At 38.9% G+C, this 17,503-nt stretch overlaps 1 long non-coding RNA gene across 1 annotated transcript in view; it reads right to left on the bottom strand.

The window, feature by feature from the left end:
• The window catches only part of LOC102369464, a 36,194-nt gene extending 21,651 nt beyond the window's left edge, over positions 1–14,543 (bottom strand). Inside the window, exon 1 of the long non-coding RNA XR_323589.3 lies at positions 14,475–14,543. This is a non-coding gene — a long non-coding RNA (uncharacterized LOC102369464). The remainder of the gene's footprint in view (positions 1–14,474) is intronic.
• Positions 14,544–17,503: the final 2,960 nt, after the last annotated feature.

Raw genomic sequence — 17,503 nt, 5'->3', positions numbered from 1 at the left:
CAGGAGACCCAAAACTCAGCTGTGGACCCAGACAGGGACTTCTGTCATGGTGGGCAGGTGGCAACATGAGCTGTGGGCAGGTTCTGGAGCCTGACGTGGAACCTGTCAGTGGTCTCACAGCTGCTGCTGCTGCCCACCCAATGTGGTAGAAGCTCCTGTTTGGGTCCACAGCTGATGCTGCTGGCAGGTTCTGTGTCAGGGCCCTGGGCAGGAGCTTCCACTGCTCTGGAAGGGTAATGGGGTCAGCTGTGGACACTGTCAGAAAGTTCTGCACTGGGGCTTTTAAACCCACTGACTGCATCCACAGCTGATGCCGTCACTTGCCTGCTGTGGTGGAAGCCCCACCTGGGTCCACAGTGGATGCTACTGCATCAAGGACTGATGATGTTGGGTAGAAGCAGTCTCATCCACCCACCCAACACCACAGGGCCACCAGAGCCACCAGCTGTCCACAGGCCAGATCCAATTAGTTGGTGGCTGCCCACCCATGGGCTGGATAAAATCTGTTGGTGGCCTGGATCAGGCTGGGGCGGTGGGCCATAATTTGCTTACCCCTGCTGTAACATTGCACTTACACTACCAATAGAGGTAAACCAATTTACCTGAACCAGTTCAAGACCTGATCCACTGAAGTCACTTTCAATGTGGGCTTTATTTTCTCAGTCATTTTAAGTAAGCATTCACCAAGGAACTTCAGGGAGTATGCCATTTAAATAGATGGCACAATATGGGCATAGTATTATAATCACAGGATGAACTAAATAGGATTGGTATAATATAAATAGGTATGGAATCTGAATATTGTTTACTGATTGTGAGTAATTATGATACATTGAGGGAATCTGAATATTGTTTACTGATTGTGAGTATTTATGAAACATTGAAAAGCCATAATCAAAGCATTTTAAAAAAATCATCTAATTTATTGTGAATCAAAAATTAAAACTGTAAACTCCTGCCAGACCTCTTTTAGTAAAAATTACTGGGAATGGTACTGGTTTTTAATTATTTACCATACATTTAAACAAGCCCAAGTAAATCAGACAATGTGTCACTCTCAGGTAGCAATTCCCAAAATCAGTTAGGCCTGCTGAATCTTTATTGAAAGTCAAGAGTGGTTGGAAAGTCCAAACCTAACAGCCGATTGGATTAGCGTAGTTAAGGCACAGCACTTTCTCAGCCGACAGCACACAAGGGATGCTGGTCAGATCGTTCATGTCCAACTGCCTTTGGCTCCTCAGCCTGAATGACCAGTTACCCATTCACACCTTGGCCAAGTAGGTGCAGCCTTTTGCAAGAGTCCAGAGCAGCTTTTGAACTCATGCATTTGGAGCCCTATCACTTTGCCACTACAACCCCTAATTCCATGTTGTGCCTTTGAAAATCTTCTCTTCTAAATGTGTTTTTTTAAAACAAAGTTAAAAAGGAGAGAGGAAAAAAACCTGACGTCCTATTGAAAACACAACTAACTAGCAGCTTCAAAGCAGCAAGTTATAGGTATTAGTAAAAGTGAAAGATGTAGCATAAGCAGGAGTCAGGATAAGGTGATGAGAGTGGCAGCACAGGAGGAGAAAGTGGTAAAAAACCCAAGAATGGTATTTTCCCCTTGCTTTAGAATATATAAAGGAAGAAGCATTAAACTGTACACAGAAGATTATAATTCCATTGAGAGGTTCTGGTGACATTAATATTCTTCTTACCATAACCCCTTGAAGTTAATGTCGTCAGAACCACATGATGGAATTACAATCTAAGAACCATTAAAGAAAATGGATGTGTCTGGCTTTCACATTGTGTAAGCCCCTTGAACCCAGTCATTCTGGGACTGTGAAGCCCAGAAGCTGGATGTAGTTTTTGCTAAGTCATGCTCTTGGTATGTACAGCTTAACAGTATTCATAATTATCACAATTAGTATTAGTATTCTAATTATTATTAGAAAGATGGTTGGCTTCCAACTGCAGATGTACTATGCATGTTTGGTTATGCACATATTGACTGTTTCGATAGCAGTGGAGGTAAAGAGAGACGGAGCTGACTGTTTTGTTTGGCTCTCATTTTTAAAATGCTTTGCTTTGGTGCTGTGCATCTGGTATTCAATTTGTCACACAAGCACATCGGGTCTTGTTTGCTTTAAAAAAATTATACAGTTTATTTTTTTTTTCCTGAGAAGAGATGACAAGTTCCATTTTAATCTTTCCAAAGAGTTTTAATTTTAAGCATTCCCATTGGACATCAGGCTGGGGAGGGTGGACTAGAGTTTTGAATTACTACATCTGGAATTTTGTCCACCCACAGGTAGAAGTGACTGCCAACAGCAGAAGTGGGAGAACCGTCTGGAATCAGATCTCAATTAAGGTTATATAGCATCAACAGCGTTAGACTCAGGGGAGGCTTTCACCAGTCTATATCTGCTCTGCAAGTCACTGAACACCACCAGATGACAGCTTATCAAAATAGTTACACTTGGCACCACTTCTATGGGCACAATACGTCCTGGATAATTTCTTTTGTTTTATATATTCAGCTGCGTACTAATTAACTCTTTGTCTCTTGGAGCTCTGACTTCCTGTACTAATGCATTAATATATTTTATGTGAAAGCAAATGATTTCATTTTGCACCCAATGTTATAAATTATTCTTTCATTTACTGGTTTAAATGTTGAGTAACTGGATATCAGTGGACTGATTCAGCATTTATGTGGCAAAATGGGACTCTAGCTATGGGATTAATAAAGAGGTATGTTGCACTTTTGACTGAAAAAGACAAATATACTTTACCTTTCACTTTAACTGTACTTCCTTTTGCAAGTACTAAAGCACGGTGCAGTACCTGCCTGTACTGTGCTGTACATGTAGTGCACAGTTATTTTGAGCAGCTACTTTGCTGTTGTGGCACACTATAATGGGGGAGCACACCACTATGTTGAGGTGGCTGCTGGTCACATGTAGACACCTGTGGATGCTACATTGCTGTAGTGCGCCGCTTTGGCGACGTAGCATCACATGTAGATACGCCCTTAGTGCACAAGATGGCAGAGCTCTTTATGGACCCTAATTAAAAGCCCAATTAAGTCAGTGGAAAGATTCCCAGTTATCTCAGTGACCATTGGATCAGGACCCACAAAAAACAATTTCACACGGAGTACTTAGTGAATTTCAGGATCTTAGCCCCCAAAGAAGTAGGATTAATTTAACACGGTATGCTCTGAAGGAAGGGTCACGCTGGAGGAAATTAAAACTAAGACTTACACTGTTTTGCTAGGCCATGCTTCTTGAATTAATAGCAAGCATTTGCAGGGATTTTTGACTCTGAAGTCACCATTGCGAAGGTGTGGAAATCTCAGTCTTGCTACTGAATACTAGTGTTTAAAAACAACTGAAAGGAGATGAGTGAGAGAGAGAACAGCACAAGCATACTAGAGAAGCAAGCTGAGCAACACAGCTCAGTACTTGCTTATATGTCCAAAGACAGGAACTATGTATGTGAAACTCTCTATTTGCATCCATATATTTTATTTCCTTTTACAAGTGAAGTGAAAAAGGTGTAATCTGTTTTCATGCTGTTTTCTAAATAAAGATCTAACTGCTACCAGGTCTAAGTCCAAAATGAGATGCAGTGTTACAGAGCACGAGGGCCTTGTTTCACATTAATTTTAGGCAGTTCCTGCAGCTCTTAACCCCTGGATTGTCCATACATTAACACCTGAATCTAGTTTTAAGCATGCTTTAGGCAGCTTAAAGTGACACCACTCCAGGACAAGTTTATCTCTTATCAGTGTTACCCAGCTTGAATTCCATTTATGTGTTGCTATTCCCCGCTGCTCAAGTTGCAATCCTTTAGCCTCCCAGGATACAGTTACCACCCCCTCCCCCTATGGTCTGTGTGGATAAACTTTCTACCCCTTGAACTCTACTGCCCGGGGGCAGTTCTGCACCAAGCCAACTTCCTCGCCTGCACCCAGGAGTGTGACCTTCCCACCCCCAGGGGTACAACCCTGCGCAAACAGCCTGCAAGAACACATGCCAGCTCACCAGGTCACAGGGCATGGACAGGCCCAAGAGTGGTGTCAAGGGGGCTGAGTTGGGGGTGAAAAAGGTAGGGGGATGTATTGGGTGTCTGAACTGGGTCTTACTTTCCAGGCAGAAGCAGTATCTCCCTGCAAAGTGACTTCTTTCACCACTCACAGCCACCCCAGGAAGCATAATCAGCATTCCACAGACCCAAATCCCAATTCATCAAAACATGTGACCTTGTTTAATTTACTTCATCTTTACTTTTTTTTAAATTCTTTTTTAAAAACTTTTTATTTTATCCTGCAGTGGCTGACTTCCTTCATTGCACTACCCTTCCTTCACCCCCATTTCCTTTCCACCTCCCATTCCATTACCCATCCCATTGACTCTCTGCCTCCCAGTTTCATGTTTCCACTCCCACAACCCATGTCATGCACCAACCTCCCCCCCCCCCTGACCTAGAGCAGAGTAGAAGACGGTCTTGGCTCACTAGCCCTGTACTGGCAATGCACAGTTATAGCTTCTGGTCAGGCTCCTGCTCACCAGCCCTCTAGTGACAAGTCACATATGTGCAGGTAGTAGACTGTCAGAGGGCAAGTCTACACATTTATTAATGAGCCATAGTTACTGCATATTTAGTTTAGTACTTGCTTAATGAAATACTAACCAATACATGCATGGTAACTAAAGTTACTGCACATTAGCCTAATACCACTGCTCAGTAGGCTATTAGCATGGTTTTTAACCACCATGCTACTGCACAGTGTTATTAGGCTAATGCACAGTAAGAGTCTTGTGCAGACATGCCAAGAAAGGTTTTTAGCCTACAGGTGCAACTGCTCCAAATTCAAGCTAGCACTAAAACTGATCAACATTTGAGCAGCTCAAAGTGTGAATGAGTGTTAGCCTGCATGCATATATCTCTTTTTTTGTATTTAAATATAACTTCTAATACATTTCATTCCAAGAAATACCTTGGCAAGGGTAATAAGGTTATCCTTGTCTGGAGGAAAGAAGAATTTTGCAATTTCAAAATAAGTCTTCAGACATAAAGGGAATGAAACCTGAACTTTTTGAAATTGTCTAGGATGGTCATTTCTGAATACATATATTGATGGGTATGTCAATATATATATTCAGAATTGAACATCCTAGAGAATTTTAAATGTTCATGTGACTTTTTTTTTCAATATGGAAATGTTTTAAACATTTCAAAATAGACGCAATTTCAAAATAGGACATTTTGATGTCATAACTTTCCCCCCAGTTTTCTTCTGAAAATAATTTCAGGTGGAATTTCTTATTTCATAAAGAGTTTTAATTTTCAACAGAGCTGCATATTTTGCTGGACTAGGATTATATCAAAGTTTCTCTCTCTCAATAATTAGGACATTTCCATAATATCTATCATATAAGCATGAACTGCTGAGAATTTTGAAGCCAGAAAAACAGTTATAAAATATGCAACTCAGAATTCAAAATATGAGCAAGGGGTTTGACACTATTCATTGGTGGACAAACATAATTCTTCAACCCTGAGAAAGGCAAAATTTTTGTGCTAGGAGCAAGATATGCCTGACTGTGGAATAATGTACCTTGTGAGACATGGTACAAGCTGGTATGTAACACTTAAATATGGCAAATGAAAACTGTTAAAGATTTTAATCCTTGCCCCCCAAAATTGGACGAACAGTACAGGAATCCCTTACTTATTTAAAAATATAATCTGGTTTTTTGGAATGGGAGGGAGAGAGTAAGAAGATTTTTTTTTTACTCAAAATTTCTCTCAGTTATAGTACAATAAAGATCTTGTAGCAGCTAGACCTTACATATGAAAAGAAGTGTAGGTTAGGCTTTAATAGTTACTGCTGGTACATGTTCACTGATCTCAGCCTTGCAATGGACCACAAAGGGTCTGTTTCATATTCCATTTGTCCCTTCCCTCTGGACTTGAAGCAAAGCTCACTGAGGATAGTAAAAAGTCTCTGGATATGGGCAGGGATCTGTTTTGTTGTCTGAGACCAGTTTGAGACCAACATGGCTACAAAACAGATCCCTGAAACATGCAAGATATCATATTTTACCTGTTTGGAAAAGTAAACTTCATTGCTAAACAAGAAAGAAAGATTTTTTTCACCTCCCTGGCTGCTTCTGACATTAGGAACCCCCAGTGAAGAAGACAGCCTAATCTGCACATCACACAGCAACACTCTCACAAAAGGACTCTTAGATATCCAGGGAATACACTTCCAGCTTCTACCTCCCCTGTGCAAAATGGAATTTATTTTCTACCTAGGAGGATTTCTGCAATCTTTGAATTCTCCTCAGCCTGAAGAAGTGTGTATGTGCCCAAAAGCTTGCAAATAAAGGATTTTTTTTTACTACTATTTAGTTGGTCTAAGAAATATATCGCCTCTGACCCAAGAACTTTGTGTATCTTTGGATATGGGCAAACACACTGATAGGGACCATCCCTTCAGATAGGGTCTGGAGGTGTGTTGGGAGAAGGGAGTTGAGGGCTCCAGCAATGGTGGGGGTAGGAAGGGTTGGATCAGGTCCATGGTGGGGGGGGGGGCATTGGAGGGCTCCAGGAACATGTGGGGGTTGGGCAGCTGGTCCATGTTGGTGGGGTAAGAATGGAGTTTAGTGGGTTTCTCACCTTCTCATTTTAAAGCTTGTTCCTGCGTTCCCACATCTGAAGGGGGGGGGGGGGTGCCCAGGGTGCAGCACTTCAAGCTGATACCTGCAGCCCCATGCATACGACTATAGGTGCTAACTTTGTGCCTCATAGGGTGCTGCAGGTACCTTTTTGGAGCAGTGACATCTAGCTGAGTCATAGACAGTCCCTTTCTGGAGGGGAGGGAGGTAGAGCAATACCCACTGGGATGCCAGAGGACAGTGGAGAACTTCTACTGGTAAAGAAACTGTCAGAGCGTTCATTAAAACTGTCTAACTCAGATTGATCTAGACTTAAACCTTATCACAAGAGGATTGAGTTTCCACTGTGTGCACCATTTTTAGGCATACACCCAGCATTTCTATGAAGAGAAATGTGATTCAATCAATTGAAATAGCACTTGTACATACCCTCTTCTGAATTCAGTGGGCCTCCAATTAGACCTTTTAGGGAAGCAAATGCTCCATAGAAACAGGACTTTGTTAACTAATTAGATTTTTACCATATGTTTAAATAAATGGCATTTTAAGTATGAGGTCCTAAAACTCTTCTAGAGCAAATAGCATTGGGGAAAATTTAATGGAGAAACAGCAACAATCAAGGCCTTCCCTAGGGGGGTGCAAATCTGGGCAACTGCCCTGGGCCCTGCACTTTGTGGGACCCTGTGGAGCCAGGTCGGCTTTGCATCTGGCTGTGCTCCAGCCCCCTGCCCCCCAGCTGTGTCTGGGCCCCACACAGGCTGAATTGCCCTGGGCCCATACCCTGCTACGGTCATCTCTGGGAACAACCTTTGGTATTGTATCTACTCTAGACTCCAATCAGTACCTGCAGCAGTGGGAAATTTTACTTTCACCAAGATAACAGTTTGTCAGGGCATGTCTATACTGTGGTGGCAGTATGTTCCCATGGGGCTATTCCCACACATGTCCAACCACCTTTCTCCTGCTGACATGATTCAAACCTGGAAATATGCTAGTGTGGTCACTCTGGGTGATCTTTCTCCCAAGCACACAGGAGATTGAGTTCATAACAGGGCCTGCAGTGGGTTATCCCTGGAGTGGCCTCAACGTCGTATTTCTGGATTTGGCACATTGAAGTGCGAGTGGTTGGGTGGACAGCCTACTTAAAGCATGCTATCCTCACAGCACAAACATACCCTCAGTTTGCTCAGTCTGTCTTGTTTAATTCCCTGCCACAGTCCTTTCTTTCCTGCTCTTTGCTATATTTAAGACAGCCAGAATTTCTTCATAGAATGAAAACAGGGGAAATGTTCAATTGCTGCCAGAGAGAAAAAAGTGTCTCTCAGACTCTAAGGTAACATGAGGTGGATGGGTATACCAGTCATCTCAGAGATAGAAAGAACCACCCCCCTCCAGAAAGGATCAGTAAGGAACTGGATTTTGATCAGTGCGGTCATAGAAAAAGCCAAAAGATGACAGGAGCTGGTTCCAGCAGTACCACATCCATTAAATAGATAAACTTTGATTATATGAACACCATTTATCCATTTTTGTCATTTTCTGAAAAGTACTTTGCCCCCCTCCCTCCAAATACAAACTGTGTAGAGAAACCAAGCTAAGTTCCAGTTACTGGATTTCCAGTGTTTTCTGAGATACGTGCACAATACATTCACCTGCATGTGGTAGATACATAGATAACTCTTGAACTGCTACCCCTTAGAAACAAACAGAAACCTAAACCACAGCCATGAGTATACATAAAAGTCTAAACAGATTAACTTACTCGTAGAGAGTGAACCAAATAACAAACAAATAGAAAATAGGATAAAAGGGATCAATACACAGCAATGAAAGGGGAAAAGTTAAGATCTAAATCTTAAGCTGCTGACAGCTAGCAGGTTCATTGTTCTTTCAAAGAAGAAATAGCTAGTTCAGCATTTCAAATGAAAATATACTCAAGAAAAGCATTTTACACTTTTGCTGGCTCACACAACCATCACATTAAAATGTATTATTGCATACTAATGAAAGCAAACATAAGACAAGCTCAGGGACTGCACTGCATTGCTAACTACTTTTCAGGAGTGCTCAGAATGCTGAGAATGCAAACATCCGAGGTCTGCGACCACAGCGGGATAGCGAATCGTGGGATCATAGAAAATTAGGGTTGGGAGGGACCTCACCTCAGGCAGTCATATAGTCCAACCCTCTGCTCAAATATACAGACACTAAACTTGGTGCTCTTTTTAGATAACCCTAATCTGTGGCTCTGCACTTCTAGTAGCATGTTCCAAAATGGAGTTTTTTGACGGATAATAGAAATGTGTATGTGAGAGAGAAAGAATCAAATATATCAGCATATTTAAGTAACAGATATAGCCTGGTGCATTCCCCATGAGTTTTACAAAACTTATCAGGTCCTACATAGCAGCTGTTTTTCTCAACCGTCTCAGTGGCATTAACTTCTAAAACTTTAATTTTCCAGTCAGATACCAAGCATACCTGGGATCCCTTATTATGGACTTGATTATCCATGCCTGATTGACATTGTAACCATGGTATCTTCACCACAATGAGGAATTCAACTTTAAAAAAAAAATCATTTGATTTACAACTATACAGATTCACAAAATGTGATAATAAAGAGGATACATGATGAAACCTGACAGGATGTTAAGCTTATTGCACAAGTGTGGACAGCTGAAAAGGCAAGAAATAATACAGTTGTCACTGGACTGTTTCACCTTAACACAGTACAAACAAAAGCAGCGTTGTTAATCAGTCTTCAGCAGCTTAATCCTGTATTAATGATAAATGTGAAATATATAAAGCTCCAACTCTGTGTGATACAGAAAACATGCAACTATGCACCATTTGACATCTGCGTTAGTTTAGAACTATTTTAGTTACTTGAAAACAGGATTTATGCATACGCAACATATATCTTTTCTTTCCATCTAGATCTCTGTTTATCTCTATATAGATGCATGTATTTACATATAATGCTTTGGAGGCATTTACCTTATTGTAGGATTTTTTTTTATTTTCTATATGTCTTAATTCTTACTAAAAATGAAAATGGTAATGCCTTTTTGCAGTACACAAAGGACACTGCATACACATTAAAATATATGACAAAGGACTTATCAATAAGTGCTATACTTGATTTTTTTCATATATATTCTATTGTGAAGAAAAATATTAAATCAGTAGCAGCTCTTTAAAAACTCAGAATACTTCTTAGAGTATAAGTTCTTAAAGAGTAACTTATCTCAGAAGAACTGCATTTTCATTCTGGCAATGCTTACTTCAATCTCACCATTTATAAGAATAATTTCTTTTTCAGTAATACCTTACCATGTGCTTCTCTGATACACAGTATACAAACAGTCTGGCATAAGAATGATACTGAGACAGTCTTTAATATAGTGTCAAAGTGCTAGTCACAGCTACTTATCCGTAATATAAATAAGCTTAAATTTATTTATATACATATATTCATACAGACACTTTTATGGGTATCTTAAGAAATTGTATTTTTAAACGCATTTTTTTTCTTCAAAACAAAACATCGATATTGTATCTAAATTTATATTGTAATCATATGTGCTGACACATGTATGGACTAAATTTATATAGCAATTAGATGTGCCACTAAATCATAGTTTTATACCAGTGTCATTAAAGTTTTTCTAACAATGGTCATATAGTGAAAACACAGTTTAGGCTAACATTTTAGCAACAGGTCAGTCTAATATACGGGCCCTGTTTCAATCTCCATTACGTATCTTGGATCTTATATTTTTTGTATAATTTAAATGACAATTTGGGGTAACATAAGCTAGTTCTTTCTTGGATGTTATTCAGTGTCAGTTTTTTCCTCTTCAATGAATTGGTGCCTTGGAAAATTTAAATGTACAGTACACAGCGGGAGAATTGGAGGGAAAACAATCAATGCTCAAATGGGACTGGATAAAGCAGACTGAAGGGAAAAAATCCCAAATGTTGAAGTAGTGTGTGTTTATTCCTAAAACATTGAAGAAATTGTAGAAGAGTTTATTTATATGGATATCTGATTCTTGTACTGTTGCCAAGGTCAGTGATACTGATGGCAATCTGCTGAGTAAGAGCTGGTTGTGGAAGTTAAAATTGCCTTGGGGCTGCTTTAACCTATGTACCCATTCCTCCCCCCAGACTACAGAACATTTTACAAATTAAAATGTGTGTAACATGCTCATATGGGCCAAGTGCTTTTTTTGTTCTTACTTTTTCCTCTACTTCCCTTGATTCCATATTTCCTTTATGCGCCAAACTCCTGCAGGCAGACCCCTAACTAATTGCAATTTGAATGACAGGTCCAGGTAGTAGCTTTTCATTTATATAGCATGCAACTTCAAGATCCACAGGGCATAAATAAGGACCGAATGGACTGTTTAGCCTTTAATGGATGGTTAAGATGAAGTAATGAAAAGAGAATCAGCTTATCTCAGGGTGCCCTGTGGGTTACATTGTTTTCAAATAGCTTTTAGCTGGGACTACACTTCTTCCTATGATGCTACTTATTGTTCAAGTGATTACCTCAAGAAACATAACTGTTTCAACCATCCCCTATAGATATTACAACCTATAACTACAGCTCTAAATTGTGCTAAAAAATAGTTTGTATTGTACTCAACACTGCCCAAACACACTGCTGAGATCAGTTTCTGGCAGAAAGCATTATATTCCTTCATTCAGCAAGGAAAGTGGTTCAGATCTGATCCACTAATGCACTGCATGTGTCTGGCTTCCGGATAAACAGGCTAAGATTACTGCAGATGTGGGGATTTACAATGTACCTTGGGACTTACAGTCTTCTTTTAAGAGGTTATCAGCCATTGTTGCTTTAAGGACACCAACCCTGCAAGACCTTTTCAGGTTTTTAGACTTGATGCAAACTGCATACAAACTCTTAGTCACCTCCCCTCCATCTCTCATATCACTTGTGTTACATTTATGAAACACTGAACAAGTTCTTTACAGGATGAAAGTATCCAACTAGTAGGTAAGACTCTAATTGTCCAATTAGAGTCTTACCTACCACTGGACGATTTCATTAAGAATATTTTTTTTCATATTATAATAGTGTTAGAGTGATGTTGTAGCTGTGATGGTCCAGAGATTGTGCAAGAGGCAAGGATTTCCTAGGGTGATATCTTTTTAGTGGACCAACTGTATAACTGGGATAGAGTTAACAGTTAGTCTATGCAGTTGGTCCACTAGAACATACCCTTTTCAAATTACGCTGATTCTAAAAGAGAATTTCCAATGACATAAAGCCAGATAGTGCTCATGCAAAGTGAAATGTGCACAGAGCACTAGAAACTTTAGACCTCACAAATTCAAAACCCTAGGCCATGTCCACACATGGTGTGGACATTTGGTTCCTTGGAGACAGGGAATGGCGGTGCACCTTGCACCACTGCTACTTGTCCCCACTCCCCAGGCAATGCCTGTGCCATGCATGCTTTGGCGCATGGCCAGTTACTCTGGGTGGGGTTGGGGAGCCTTCCAGTTGGGGAGCCTTACCTGGGGTCCTGGGAGCCTTCCGGTGCTGCAGCTGCAGTGATTGTGCTGCATGGAGCCTGGCTGGTAGCTGCAGCGTGGCTCTGGGTAGCCTGACTCTGCTTTTAAGCAGCATGCGCTGCCCCACTTTTTTTACCCCTAGATATCCACAAGTCCAAAAAACCCACAAAAAACCCAGAAAAACCAAAAACAAACAAACAAAAAAACCATGAAAAAAAAAAAAAAAGCAGAGCAGTGCACATACGGGAAGCACTCCTTTGCAGCACAGAGAACTTCTGAACGTGCAGTATGTAGCACCATGGCTGCGCTCGTCTGGATGTGGCCCTAGAGGCCTTCCTCTCTACTAGGTACAAAACCACACAAAGTACAATGCAGCAAGTGTGACTTGTGAAGGGATCTTCAATGAACAACCCAAAGAATAAACTTTCACGCTCGGGTTGCTTTCAGCTGAACGTATAATAAATACACTTTTGAAAATAAAACTGGAAAAAGAGAAATAAGGACTGACCAAAACTTTCCTCAAAACACAGCTTGTCTTTAGTGCTCAGCATTTTTTTCACATTTGTGCGATTCCTGTTGTTTATGAACAGCAACTCTCTCATTGCTGTATCTTTGAGCTAGCCAAAACAGCAAGTTGATTTTCAGCCTAATTTCCAGACCAGTGAATTAAAAAAACAACAATGAACAAACAAAATCATGGAGAAATGTCTGACCTTGGTACTGGAGCCAGGAATTCTGGGTTTCTCATCTTAGGAGCTGTCTACATTTCATGGCTGGTGCCACCATAGGTGCTGTGGGACAGGTTTGGTGGCAGAGCCCCTCTTAGTGGAGGCAAATGGCAAAAAAAGGCTTTTTCCCCCCTGTTGGCCTAACTGCACCATGTCCCCAGCAAGAAAAGTTTAGCTGGCAGGAGCCCTCTTTTGCTGTCACAGCTGTTTCTACACTGGGGTTTTTCCCAGCATAGCTATGTTGACTCAGGCACATCACACCTCTAAATGGCTAGCTAAGCAGGCAAAACTTCGTAGTGTAGACCAAGCTGCAGCTCTTGCATTAACTTTCCTCATAAAAATTAGAGCAACAATGATTACCTTCTTCATGTGCTGTTTCCCTAGTACATTATGGGCCTGACTCAATGCCCAAAGTTAGTGGAAAGACTCATCAAGTCTAAACATGATAGATGATATTTTTAGTTAAGCACCTGAGCTGACTGAACTGCTAAGATATTGGGTTTGCTCAAATCAACTGGCATATTGTGTAAATAGCTGTAGAAAGCCAAGGACTTACAATGTTACAGGTAATCAGTATATCCTTGTTTCAAGTTCAGTACCACCTTTCCAAATTATTTTAATTGGCATTAAGAAACCCACCATTTTACCTGTTCAAAGCTGTTTCCTCCAGATTGGCTTTGTCAAATGGGTTACAGGAGTTCATCAAGTAAAGGATTGTTAAGGAATTAGCATTATTTTACATGTCCATTTTAACTTTATCCTTAGATTTCAGAGAATTAAACACTCCAATTAAAATCCATATGAAACTAATTGTCTCCCAGTGTAACACAAGTCATGGAAATATGCAGTAGCAAGCACATGGTGCATTTAGATGGTGATAGTTCACTAAACATATTCTTTCTCAGTCCAATATTGAAGCATCTGATAGATCTGAGAATTGGAAGCAGTATATTATCTTTACTGTTTTCAGTCTGAAAAAATATTACAGTATTTTTATTATGTTTTTTTTTTTTTAAATGTAGATGTATATGGACACACATGCAAACACACATCTGCCCAGAAAGAAGCTTTTACAGGATGTTGCAAATTCTCTTGGATGACATTTCATTAAAATTGTGTTCCCTTAGAAAGTGGTCAGAAATAAAACCACATTTTATTTCTGCTTGGAAGTAAATGCAATACAGCAAACATTGGGCTGAAGCTTAGGAGCATCAAAATCTACTTTACTATGCTATAGAGTAGTGATCACAGCTGCTTCCAAAACTAAATCCCTGCCCGCTTTCTTTGAGCTCTGATTTCCTTTTTATAACTTTCCAGTAGATTTTCTTTTTCTGAGGGGATGAAAAATTAAGATACAGGAAATACAACTAGATTATTAGGAAGACAAACTGTGATTGAACTGTTTGTGGTGTTGTTTTTACTTAGAGACTTGCTCCCTTCTTCTGGCACAGTTAAAAAGAGGTCTCATTAAAAATAAAAAGTTTGTATGACTCATATTTGTTAGCAGTAAAACAGCAAAATAACTGACCTTCTGTTTCTGCTCCAGGTCAGTAAATATACGCCAGTCTTGCTTGTGAAAACACTTGATCCGTTATGCTGTTTAAATAAGCTTTGCCAGGGTTTCAGTTCATGTCAATGATTAAGACCAATTGAGAACAATCACTAGGAGATGCATTTTGGGCAATTTAGCAACAATACTGTTAGAAGAACCTTCTTAATACAGATGGTCATCATGTTAGCTTTTCTGGATTTTGATATTATTTATTCCTCTCAAAATTTTACTTTGCATTTTTTTACATTTTAAAAATGCAAGACATTTTTGGAAAACTATTTGTATTGATGATGACACATCTCTGAATAACATTTAACTAACTTAGTAATTGAAAGCAGAGTTTTGAAAAAAGTGAGTTAAGCACCTTCTGGGAATGAGACTGCAACAGTGTTTTTCAAGGTTACTTTTTCTTCATTAAAAAACTTTGTAACGTAATAATGAAGAGGAAACTCTCTCATTAAGGAAAGAATAAGATCACTCGTCAATTTTACTACTCTTCTCATCAAACTTTATATTGGTCTAGCACTGTCTGGCATTCCTTAGGAATTCTTTGCCTCTCATTCACTGTAAACAGAAAGGAGCCATAATTATGCCACATTTGATCCATATCAAAGCAATTCATCCATGTATCAATTTACATAAAGCAAAGCGCATAAAACATTTTTCCTTCTCACCCTTACTTCACCACCTTCTAAGGAAAGTTCTCCTTTGCAGACTTCATTTGAATATAAAAATCTCTGGTTGAAATTTGTGATGTTAAACAAACCATACCAGTCATTCAACTTTTTAATTAAGGATTCAGTGTTCCATCCCTTTTCAGACATTAAAATTCAGGTGCAGTCATTAATCTTTCTAAACGAATTCACCTGTGGCTAATACTGATGTATTTTCTATGAGGCTTGTCATGGACTGCATACTGCATGCATAACCACTCTACAGTTAATTACACAGGGGATTATCGTTAGTGTCATAAAGATAAAGCCTGGCTAGGAGCATTACAGAGATTTTTTTTGAGCTATTCCTTATTTCATTTTTGTTAACAACTACCTAAGTATTTAAAAACAATAGAAATTTGTTTATAGCATGGGAAAGCTACTAGTAAAGATCAGAGAGCTCCAGAGATAGGTATGAGATCCAGGACAGATGACTGTCTATTGTTTTGCTTTCTTAAAAATAGGTATCAACTCTATGCTCTAAACAGTGACAAATGAGAAAATAATGCAAACAAAACACTCCTTTTAAGATTCCTGTATTAGTGTTAAGTATTCTTTTTCTGAAAGGGATGAATAGTACAGTTTATGGGAAGTGTAATTTATAATATAATACCACAGTCAACAGGGGAAGAAAAAAGTTGAAAGATGTTAAATAATAAAACATTCTGTGAATAGCAAATAGGGCAATTTAGAGGAAAGTTCATGAAAATGTTCATGATGTAGTGTTCCAGGACAAATGGAACTGCAGAGAGAATGAAGAGGAGGACTGTATACATGTTAAATGGTTTTAAAAATAATGTCTGAATATGTTTATTTTACATTATCAGCCTAATAATGCAATTGTATCTACTAGCTTCTAATGTTCTGTCCCAGATAATGTAAAGATTTTGTAACTGACACTTGCCCTTCTGGGTTTGTAAGATTGGATTGCAAGAGTGGAAAATGTTTTATATTGGTTAATGAGCATTGTGCCTCATAACTAGAATGGATATGTCTCATTCATGCAAAGCGATCTAATCAGTGCAACCCAAACATAAGAGAAACATATGTATAAAAAAGTTTGTAAAAGCAGGATAATACAGTAAAATATGGGCTTGATTCTGATATAATTTATATCCATTTGATATTGCCTAGAATGGAATTATTCCAGATTTACAATACTTGAGAGGGGGAGGGCAGAGAGAGAAAGATCCATGTCCAATATGCTCCAATTATACCAGACATTTAAATTACGCTTATGAACAATTTTTTTCCCCTAAGAATGAAGAGGTACCATATTGTAGACTTCACCATGAAAGGGCTAACCATTGACAAACTAAGATTTAAAAACAATAACTGTCAAACTAATGGAATATAAAGTTATATTTTATTCTTGTTAATTTTTTTCAGAATCTGTTTTTTTTTTCATGAAGATATTAGATTTGAAAAAACTTAAAAACTTAAGCTTGCTTTAGTAATGGGAAACAAACAAGCAAAAATAACCAATCAGGACTTTGATGCCTTTTTAATAATTTACTGTGCATGCCACATGCCCTATAGTAGACTGCATTTTTATAATGTTATTTTCCTGTATTTTTGAACACCTGAAAGCTGAGGGGCAGTGGAATAGAACCACCCACTTCAAAGCTTTGCTTCACACTTTGTTTCCCGTCTGTTAAATCCCTGAAGGCTTGCTTCTATAAACAATAGCAGATAATTAGATTTATGCATGTAATTTGATTTAAATTGATTCTAACAGTTATCCAGTGATGCAGTGGAAGACGTGGAGCCAATCAGTGGACAAACTTGTACAGCTTCACCAGCTACTGAAAAAATAACATGAAACTTAAATGATCTTCTCTGCCCATATGGGTAGCTCCTGTGGGGAAAAAAAAAATGTTTATTTATATATTGGTGAAAACACATAGTGAAACACCAGTTACCTATTTAAGTAACTGGCTGGGAAATGTCACCTTGCTATGATTATGCTATGTCTTAATATACTTATTTTTCTATTTTATTTTGCTGCCTATAGTGATTATATAAATTATTATACAATCCCCTTTCAACTAAAATCAATAGCAAATTATTGTGGTCTACATAAAAGAGCTCTTTCTTTCTAGGGCAAAACACTCTTTTTGAGTGTTAGTATGGACTAGGCAGGAGAGGGTCTCATTCTTTCCATTATGGATGAGATCCTAGTGCGTATTAATCTTGTACCTATTTTTTAAATTAAATTCAATCTGTTTTGTTTGTTCAGTAATAATGATGATAAAAACCAGATTAAAATAGACTAAACTATTTTTTTCTTTT

Source organism: Alligator sinensis, unplaced genomic scaffold (assembly GCF_000455745.1).
Source record: "Alligator sinensis unplaced genomic scaffold, ASM45574v1 scaffold952_1, whole genome shotgun sequence".
Classification (NCBI taxonomy): domain Eukaryota; kingdom Metazoa; phylum Chordata; order Crocodylia; family Alligatoridae; genus Alligator; species Alligator sinensis.
Note: the sequence above shows the minus strand (reverse complement) of the source record. Positions and strands in the feature narration are given on the sequence as shown.